This window comes from Equus caballus, chromosome 7, assembly GCF_041296265.1.
Source record: "Equus caballus isolate H_3958 breed thoroughbred chromosome 7, TB-T2T, whole genome shotgun sequence".
In the NCBI taxonomy this organism is placed as follows: domain Eukaryota; kingdom Metazoa; phylum Chordata; class Mammalia; order Perissodactyla; family Equidae; genus Equus; species Equus caballus.
Genome location: NC_091690.1, coordinates 27,296,196 through 27,307,625, shown reverse-complemented (window position 1 = coordinate 27,307,625; position 11,430 = coordinate 27,296,196).

Genomic DNA, 11,430 nt, shown 5'->3' with positions numbered 1-11,430 from the left:
AACAAATTAGGAACTAGGCAGTAACCTGCTCCTGCTTGTGTTCTGAGACAAATCACTAGACTTTGATTTTTCCTATCTTTTTAAAGGAAGATGAGACCCAACCTTGCATGATTTTTAAAATCAACACAGTATTAATACTTTAATTTTACCAACCTGATAGATAAAAAGTGGCATTACAGGGCTGGCCCGGTGGCACAGCAGTTAAGTGTGCATGTTCCGCTTCGGCGGCCCTGGGTTTGCCAGTTCGGATCCCAGGTGAGGACATGGCGCCGCTTGGCACGCCACGCTGTAGTAGGCGTCCCACATAAACAGTAGAGGAAGATGGGCATGGATGTTAGCTCAGGGCCAGTTTTCCTCAGCAAAAAGAGGAGGATTGGCAGCAGTTAGCTCAGGGCTAATCTTCCTCAAAAAAAAAAAAAAAGTGGCATTACTTTTATTATTGAGGTTGAGCATCTTATTTAAGAGCCACTTGTCCGCTAGCCCCAGTGGCCTAGGGTTAAGTTCAGCATGCTCCACTTTGGGCCTGGGGTTTGGGCACGGACCTACACCATTGGTGTGTCAGTGGCTATGCTGTGGCAGCAGCTCACATACAAAATGGAGATTGGCATCAGATGTCAGCTCAGGGCGAATCTTCCCCAGCAAAAAAAAAAATAAAGAGCCACTTATATTTCCCCTCTCTGTGACCTATTTTTCCCTATCGTTTGTCCATTTTTCTACTAGGTTGGTCATCTTAGTGATTTTTAAGAATTCTTTATATATTAAGGAAATCAGTCCTTAGTCCATGAGTTGTAAATATATCTTACCCAGTATATGTTTTGACTTTGTATATGATCTTCATCATAAAGAAATTTATTTTCGGTAGAATTTATCAGTGTTTTTTGTATGGCTTTTAAGTGTGTGTTGTACTTAGGCCTTCCCCACTTCACGATTATAAGAATTTTTCCATGTTTTCGTCTAAAACTTATGGTTCTACTTTTTTGTATTTAGATCTTTAAGCCACCTAGACTTTGTTTTAGTATAAGGTATGAAGTAGTGATTTAATTAGCCAGGTGTTCCAATACCATGTATTGAAATCCATTTTTTCTAGGCTGATATGGAAAGTCACATTTATCATATAACAAGTTCTCAGATGTATTTGAGCATATATTGGAATTTTTAATTCTGTTTGAATGATATGTTTCTTATTGCCAGTAACACACAGGTTTGATTATTGTGGTTTTTCTAATTTTTAATAACCTCATTACACTTTTAAAAGATTTCTTGAGTGTTCTTGCTTAGTTTTTCCTACGAACTTTAGAATATCTGAGAGGTAGCAGGACTGCCTGGACTTACATCCTGACCGCTGTTTATCAGCCCTATGACGTGACAAGTCCCTTAACCTCTGTGGCTCAGGTTTCTCGTAAAAATTGTACTTACCTCTTAGGATTGTTGTGAGAATTAACTGAGATAGTAGGAAAAGCTCTTAGGATAGTGCCAGGCACATAATAAGCACTATATAATTGTTTGCTACTGTTATTAAGGGGTTTAAGAATCCTGAAACAAATTACAGATGATAGTAACATAGGAATGGTAAGTAGAGGATTTAAGACCAAGGAATTAATTTTGTTGAGGGGATGATATCAATCTTGAAAAGCTTAAGGAATTGATAGAGAAAAATAAACATAAGTATGGGTCTTAATAATTAGGGATATACTGCCTATAAGAGACTCATTTTTATCAAAGACACAGGTTAAAAGTGAAAATATGGACAATGGTATTCCACACAAACAGTAACCGAGAGAGATGGGGTGGCTATACTAATTTCAGACAAAATAGTATTTAAGTCATAAGCTGTTACAAGAGACAAAGACATTACATATTAATAAAAGACTTAATCAACAAGATACATGGGCCAGCCTGGTGGCATAGTGGTTAAGTTCATGCACTCCACTTCAGCAGCCCGAGGATCACAGTTTCAGATGCCAGGCACAGACCTACACGCCACTCATCAAGCTATGCTGTGGAGGTGTCCCACACACAAAATAGAGGAAGATTGGCACAGATGTTAGCTCAGGGCCAAACTTCCTCACCAATAAATGAATAAATAAATAAAGATGTAACAATTATAAACATAAGCACCAAACAATATATGACACATACAATGCCAGAATTGAGGAGAGAAATAGTTCCACAATAACAGTTGAGACATCAATACTCTACTTTCAATAATGGATAGAACATCTAGATGAATGATCAATAAGGAAATAGAGAACTTAAACATCACTATAAATTCAATGTAACAGACTCCACCCAAAAATAGAATGCTCCACCCAACAACAGCAGAATACACATTCTTCTCTAGTGTACTTGAAACATAATGCAGGATGGACTGTTTTTTGGGCCACAGAACAAGTCTCGATAAATTTTAAAAGACTGAAATAATACAAAATATTTTTACTAACACAATGGAATGAACCTAGAAGTCAATAACAGAAGGAAAACTGGAAAATTCACAAATATGTGGAAATTAAACAATACACTCTCTTTTTTTTTGCTGAGGAAGATTTGCCCTGAGCTAACATCTGCTGCCAATCTTCCTTTTTTTGTTTTCGTTTTCATATGTGAGCTACTGCCACAGCATGGCCACTGACAGACGAGCGGTGTAGGTCTGCGCCCAGGAATTGAACCTGGACCGCTGAAGCAGAGCACACCAAACTTAACCACTAGGCCACCGGAGCTGGCCCTAAACAATATACTCTTAAATAACCAATGGGTCAAAGAAGAAATCACAAGAGAAATAAAATACCTGGAGACAAATGAAAATAAAAATGGAGACAGTAAAAAGATCAGTGGTTTCCAGATGGGGCTGGCCCCATGGCCGAGTGGTTAAGTTCATGCGCTCCGCTGCAGGTGGCCCAGTGTTTCCTCAGTTCGAATCCTGGGCGCGGACATGGCACTGCTCATTGAACCATGCTGAGGCAGCATCCCACATGCCACAACTAGAAGGACCCACAACGAAGAATATACAACTATGTACTGGGGGGCTTAGGAGAGAAAAAGGAAAAGAATAAAATCTTTAAAAAAAAAAAAAACCAAAAAAAGAAGATCAGTGGTTTCCAGGGGACAGTGGGGAGGGAAGGATGCACAGGAGGACAACAGGATTTTCAGGGCGTTGAAACTATTCTGTATGATACTCTAATGGTGGGTACATGTCATTACACATTTGTCAAAACCCACAAAATGTGAACCACTAAGAGTGAACCCTAATGTAAACTGCAGGCTTTGTGTGATAATGATGTGTCAATGTAGGTTCAATTGTAACAACTACACCACTCTGGTGTGAGATGTTGATAATGGGGGAGGCTGTGCATATGTGGGACCAGGGAATATATAGGCACTCTCTGTACTATCTGTTCAATTTTGCTGTAATAAAGTCTATGAAAAACACAGACACATGCACACACACACACACAACATAACAACCATTGTGGGATTCAGTGAAAGCAGTGCACAGAGGGAAATTTATAGCTGTAAATGCCTACATATGAAAAGAATAATATCTCAAATCAACAATCTAACTCCAAACCATAAGGAACTAGAAAAAGAAAAGCAAACAAAACCGAAATGTAACAGATGGAAAGAAATAATAAAGATTAGAGCAGAGATAAACAAAATAGAGAACAGGAAAAAAAATAGAATCAATGAAATCAAAAGCTAGTTCTTTAAAAGGATCAATAAAATCGACAAATCTTTAGCTCAATTGACTAAAATAGAAAGGAGAGCAAGAGAAGACTCAAATTACTAAAATTCAAAGTGAAAGAGGCAACATTACTGTCAACTTAAAAAAAACAAAAAGAGTTGTATGAGAATACTAGGAATAACTGTACGCCAACAAAGTGGATAATCTAGATGAAATGAACAAATTCCCAGAAACACACAAACTATCAAAACTGACTCAAGAAGAAATAGAAAATCTGAATGGACCATAAGGAGTATGAAAATTGAATCAGTAATCAAAAACCTCCACTAAAGAAAACTCCAGGACCAGATGGCTTCACTGGTGAATTCTACCAAACATTTAAAGAAGAATTAACACCAATCCTTCTCAAATTCTTCCCAAAAATTGAACAGGAGGGAACACCACCTAACTCTGTGAGGCGAGCATTAGCCTGACACTGGAGCCAGAACAAGACATTACAAGAAAAGAAAACTATAAATCAATATCCCTTATGAATAAAGAGGCAAAAAAAATCCTCAAAACAAAAAACCTAGTGAACTAAATTTAGCAGCATAATTAAAAGGATTATATACTGGGATCAAATAAGACTTATCTCAGACATGCAAGGGTGGCTTAATATATAAAAATCAACAAAGGTAATACATCATATTAGTAGGATGAAGGAAAAACACACACGATGCAGAAAAAGCACTTGACAAATTCCATCATCCTTTCATGATAAAAACACTAAAAAGCCAGGAATAAAAGGGAACTTTTTCAACATGATGCCATATATGAAAAACTCACAATGAACATCATACTCAATGATGAAAGACTGAAGGCTTTTCCTCTAAGATTGAGAGTAAGATAAGGATGTTTGCTTTGACCATGTCTATTTAACATAAGTTGTATAAGTTCTAGCCAGAGCAATGAGGCAAGAAAAAGAAATAAAAGGCATCCAAATTTGAAAGGAAGAAGTAAAACTAACTCTGTTTGCAGATGACTTGATTTTATATGTAGAAACTCTAAATAATCCATAGAAAATCTCTCAGATTAATAAACAAATTTAACAAAGTTGCAGGATATAAAATCAACATTCAAAAGTCAGTTGTATTTCTATACACTGACAATAAACAAACAGAAAAAGGAAACTGAGAAAACAATTCCATTTACAATAGCATCAAAAAGAACAAAATACTTAGGAAAAAATTTAACCAGGAAACACAAGCCTTATGCACTTAAAACTACAAAGCATTGCTGAAGGAAATTAAAGACCTGAATAAGTGAAAAGATATCCATGTTCATGGATTGGAAGACTTTATATTGCCAAAATGACAGTACTCCCAAATTGATCCAGAGAGTCAATGCAATACTTATCAAGATTCCAGCAGGTTTCTTTGCATAAATTAATAATATGATCCTAAAATTTATATGGAAATTCAAGGAACTCCAAATACCCAAGGCACTCTTGAAAAAGAAGAACAAAGTTGGAAGACCCACAGTTCCCAATTTCAAAATTTGCTACAAAGCTACAGTAGTCAAAATGGGTACAGTATTGGTACATGGATATACATATAGACTAATGCAATAGAATCGGGAGCCCAGAAATAAATCTTCACGTATATAATCAATTGAGTTTTGACAAGGGTGTCAAGACCAGTCTCTTCAGCAAATGGTGCTGGGAAACTGGATATCCACACGAAAGAGAGTGAAATTGGAACCTTACCTTATGCCATACATAAAAATTAACCCAAAATGGATCAAAGACCTAAATTTAAGAAGCTGAAACTATGAAACACTTAGAGGAAGACACCGTGGAACTTGGATTTGGCAATAGTTTCATAAACATGATACCAAAAGCACAAGCAATAAAAGAAAACAGATAAATTGGACTTCATCAAAATTAAAAACTTTTGTGCATTAAAGGACACAAGAGAGTGAAAAGGCAGCTCACAGAATGAGAGAAAATATTTGAAAATCGTATGTCTGATAAGAGTTTAGTATCCAGAATACACAAAGAATACCTACAACTCAACAACAAAATGACAAACAACCCAATTAAAAAATGAGCAAAGCTGTGGAATAGACATTTCTCCAAAGATATACAAATAGCCGATATGCACGTGAAAACACGCTCAACTTCATCACCTGTCAGGGAAATACAAATCAAAACCACAATGAGATACCAACCACACCTACTAAGATGGCTATAATAATAATTTTTTTAAAGAAAAATAACTAGTGTTGATGAGGCTGTGGAGAAATTAGAACCCTCACATATTGGTGGTGGGAATGTAAAATGAGCAGCCACTGTGGAAAAGTCTGTTCCTCAAAAAGTTAAACATAGAATTACCATATGACCCAGAAATTCCACTCCTAGGTATATATCCAAAAGAATTGAAAACAGGAACTCAAACAGATACTCATCCACAAATGTTCATAACAGCAATATTCACAATAGCCAAAAGATGGAAAATCCAAGTATCCATCAACAGATGAAGGGATAAACAAAATGTGGTTTATCCATACAAGGGAATAATATTTAGTCATAAAAAGGAACAAAGTTCTGTTACATGCTACAACATAGATGAACTTTGAAAACATTATGCTAATTGAAAGAAGCCAAGCGTCTGCCCCGTGGCCCAGTGGTTAAGTTCGCCCGCTCCGCTGCGGCGGCCCAGGGTTTCATTGACTGGGATCCCGGGCGCGGACATGACACCGCTCGTCAGGCCATGCTGAGGCGGCGTCCCACATGCCACAATTAGAAGGACCCACAACTAAGTATACAACTATGTACCTGGGGAGCTTTGGGGAGAAAAAGAAAAAAATAAAAAATAAAACCTTTAAAAAGAAAAAAGAAAGAAAGAAGCCACGCACAAAAGGACAGATATTACCACAAAAAACCCAGGGGCTGGCCAGGTGGCGCAGCCGTTAAGTGGACACATTCCGCTTTGGCGGCCCGGGGTTTGCCGGTTCGGATCGCCGGTGCTGAGATGGCACCGCTTGGCAAGCCACGCTGTGGTAGGCATCCGTATATAAAGTAGAGGAAGATGGGCATTGGTGTTAACTCAGGGCCAGCCTTCTTCAGAAAAAAAGAGGAGGATTGGCAGCAGATGTTAGCTCAGGGCTAATCTTCCTCAAAAAAAAAAAAAAAAACAACCCAACAACTCAATTAAAAAATGGGCAAAAAATCTGAACAGTGGTTTCTCCCAAGAAGATATACAGATGGTCAACAGGCACATGAAAAGATGTTCAACATTACTATCAGGGAAATGCAAATCAAAACTACAATGAGATATCACTTCACTCCAGTCAGAATGGCTGTAATTAACAAGACAGGAAACAATAAGTGTTGGAGAGGACATGGAGAGAAGGGAACCCTTGTACACTGCTGGTGGGAGTGCAAACTGGTGCAGCCACTATGGAAAAAAGTATGGAGATTCCTCAGAAAATTAAGAATAGATCTACCATATGATCCAGCTATTCCACTGCTGGGTATTTATCCAAAGAACTTGAAAACAAATGCATAAAGATAGGTGAACCCCTATGTTCACTGCAGACTTATTCACAATAGCCAAGACTTGGAAGCAACCTAGGTGCCCATCAATGGACAAATGGATAAAGAAGATGTGGTATATATACACAATGGAATACTACTCAGCCATAAAAAATGGTGAAATCCGGTCATTTGTGACAACATGGATAGACCTTGAGGGTATTATGCTAAGTGAAATAAGTCAGAGGGAGAAAGTCAAATACCATATGATCTCACTCATAAGTGGAAGATAAAAACAACGACAAACACACACATAGAAACGGAGATTGGATTGGTGGTTACCAGAGGGGAAGGAGGGACGGGGAGGGCAAAAGGGGTGATTAGGCACATGTGTGTGGTGATGGATTGTAATTAGTCTCTGGGTGGTGAACATGATGTAATGTACACAGAATTTGACATATATTACAATGTACATCTGAAAGTTATATAATGTTATAATCCAGTGTTACTGCAGTAAAAAAGGGACACATATTGTATGATTCCATTCATACGAAGTGCCCAGAATATGCAGATCCATAGAGACAGAAAGTAGATTAGAGGAGCCGGGGGAGTAGGGAGTGACTACCCATGGGTACCAGATTTTTGGGGGACACCATGAAGATGTTCTGAAATTAGATAGTGGTGATGGTTGCACAACCTTGTGAACATACTAAAACCACTGAGTTATAAATTTTATGCTGTGTGAATTATATCTCAATTTTCAAAATGTGTACATAGTCATTTTTAAAATTTGCTCTGCGTTTAGTTACAGTTATATTATGAAGGGGGCATCAATATATATAATTTTATAGGGCAGAGTAGTGATTTATTTCCACTTTTTCTTGACCAGTATTTTCAATTTTTAGTTTTTCAAAGAGTCTGACTTTGATACACCGTATTGCAGTTTGTTTCCTATTTCACTAACTTTTGCTCTTATCTCTGATTCCTTCTACTTTCTTTTGATTTATCCTCTTTTAAAAAAATTCTTAAGTTAAACCTTAGCCTACTAATTTTCAGCCAGTTTTCAAATATAAGTATGTAAGTCTATAATTTCCTCCAAATATCCTGTTATGGTAGCCCACAGGTTTTAATACATGGTGTTTTATTATTTTTCAGTTCTAAATACTATCTGATTTACATTATGATTTCTTCTTTGATGCACACGTTATTTAAGAGTGTGATTTTATTTTATTTCTTTTGAATGGGTAATGCATTCAAAATTCAAAAGGTACATAAGAATGTGCAGAGCAAAATCTCTCTTCTGCACCTCCTCCTCCAACTCCCAGCTATCCAGTTCTCTTTTTTGGATTAATAGTATTAGCAATGTCTTGCTTAGTGTCAGAAAATTGTGTTATTTTTGTTAACCATTCTGAGGATCTCTGTTTTTGATAGGTGAATTTAACACATTTACCTGTATTATAATTACAGTTACAGACTGTTAGACTTGTTTTGCCCGTCGTTTTTTTTGTTTTTGTTTTTTTTACTATATCCTACTTTCTATTGGGTAGACTGATTTTTTTTTTTATTTTATTTTTTTGCTGTGAGGAAGATTGGCCCTGAGCTAACATCTCTTGCCAATTGTCCTCTTTTTTTGCTTGAGGGAGATTGTTGCTGAGCTAACATCTGTGCCAATCTTCCTCTATTTTATAGGGGATGCCACCACAGCATGGCTTGAGGAGCCGTCCTAGGTCGGCGCCCAAGATCTGAACCTGTGAGACCTGGGCCACCAAAGCGGAGTGCGCAAACTTAACCACTCACTACACCACTGGGCTGGCTCCAAGACTGATTTTTAAAAAATTTTTCTATTTCAAAGCTGCATATTCTATTTTGATTATTCTGGTGGTTGTGCCTTCATTATTAAGACTGATACTTATGTTTGTTTTTTCTCTGTTAAATTCCTAAATATAAATATATATAATATAAATATTTATTTTAACAATTGGCTCGCACAAATGTGGATGCTGGTGAGTCCAAAATCTACAGTGTGAGCTGGCAGACTGGAGGCCCAGGAGAACCAATGGTGCAGTTCCAGTCCAAAGGCAAGCAGATATCATTAGCGGTGCTAATGATGTCTGAAAGCTGTCCGCTAGAGAATTCCCTCTTGCTTGAGTCTTTTTGTTCCATTTAGGCCTTCACCTAATTTGATGAGGCCCACCAACATTATGGAGGGCAATCTGCTTTACCTAAAGTTCACCGATTTAAATGTTAATCTCACCCAAAAGCACTCCCCAAGATGACACATAAAACGAACTATCACAATTACAAATATCGTTTTTTTGTTTATTTTGGCTCTTTCTTTTTTTAGACAAAAGTGAACTTGATTATTTTCTGACTTTTCCTCATCTGTGTCTGCCCCGTTAAGCTCTTATTTTCAGTTATTATATTTTTCAGTTTAAGAGTAACCACGTGAGTCTCTTTCATAATCAAGTGTGTAATTCTCTGCCAGTCATTTGATTTCTTGGACATATTAATCACAGTTATTTTCAAATCTGTGTTTGATAACTCCATTACTTGGATCCTCTGTGGGTATAATTCTATTTGGTACTTTTTTCCTGGTGGTCACTTAATTCTTGCCTTTTTCAATGCCTGTGTGTTTGTCCGTGCCAAATATTGTGTATAAAGAATTGCAGAGATAATTTGTGGCTTTGGATGACATCTTCTTTCAGAGAAAAATTTCTTTTGCTCATGGTAGGCAGTTAGGGTAGGTAGGGGAAGATTATCTTTTTTAAAAAAATGTTTTCCTCCAGCTTTATTGAGGTGTACAACAAATAAAATTGTAAATATGTAAAGTGTACACAGTGATGATTTGATATATATATATATACACATTGTAAAATGATTCCCACAATCAAGTTAATTAACACACTATCACCTCAAAGTTACCTTTTTTTGTGTGTGCAAACACTTGAGATCTACTCCCTTAGCAAATTTTAAGAATGGAATACGATATTATTAACTATAGTCACCATCCTGTACATGATTAGATCCTCAGAACTTATATTCATCTTATAACTGAAAGTTTGTGCTCTTTGACCAACCTCTCCCCATTTCCCCTACCCCCTAGCCCCTGACAAACACCCTTCTACTCTTTCTATGACTTCAACTTTTTTTTTTATATTCCACATATACATGGTACCATACAGTATTTGTCTCTCTCTGTTTTACTTATTTCACTTAGCATAGTGCCCTCCAGGTTCATCTACATTGTCACAAATGGTAGGCTTTCCTTCTTTTTTATGGCTGAACAATATTCCATTTTATATGTATATCTCACATATTCTTTTTTTTTTATTGAGTTATTGATAGGTTACAATCTTGTGAAATTTCAATTGTACATTAATGTTTGTCAGGCATGTTGTAGGTGCACCACTTCACCCTTTGTGCCCACCCCCCACCCCACCTTTCCCCTGGTATCCACTAAACTGTTCTTGGTCCATAGTTTTAAATTCCTCATATGAGTGGAGTCATACACAGATTATCTTTCTCTTGCTGGCTTATTTCACTTAACATAATTCTCTCAAGGTCCATCCATGTTATTGCAAATGGAATTATTTTGTTCTGTTTTGCAGCTGAGTAGTATTCCATTGTATATATGTACCACATCTTCTTTATCCATTCGTCTGTTCCTGGGCACTTAGGTTGCTTCCACGTCTTGGCTATTGTAAACAGATATCTCACATATTCTTTATCCATTCATCTGTCAGCAGACACAGCTTGTTTCTATACCTTGACTATTGTGACTAATGCTGCAATGAACATGGGAGTACATATACCTCTTAAAGGTAGTAATTCTGTTTCTGTTGGGTATATACCCTAGAAGTGGGATTGCTGGATCCTATGGTAGTTCTATTTTACATTTTTTGAGGAATCTCCACACTGTTTTCCATAATGGCTGTACCAATTTACATTCCCACCAACAGTGTACAAGGGTTCCCTTTTCCCACACCCTCACCAACATTTGTTATTTCTTCTTGATAATGGACATCCTAACATGTGTGAGGTGATAGCTCACTGTGATTTTCATCTGCATTTCCCTGATGATTAACGATGTCGAGCATCTTTTTATATACCTGCTGGCCATCTGTATGTCTTCTTTGGAAAAACGTCCATTCAGGTCCTTTGCCCATTTTAAAATTGGGTTATTTTTTGTTTTGCTATTGAGTTGTAAGAATTCCTTATATATTTTGGAGATTAACCC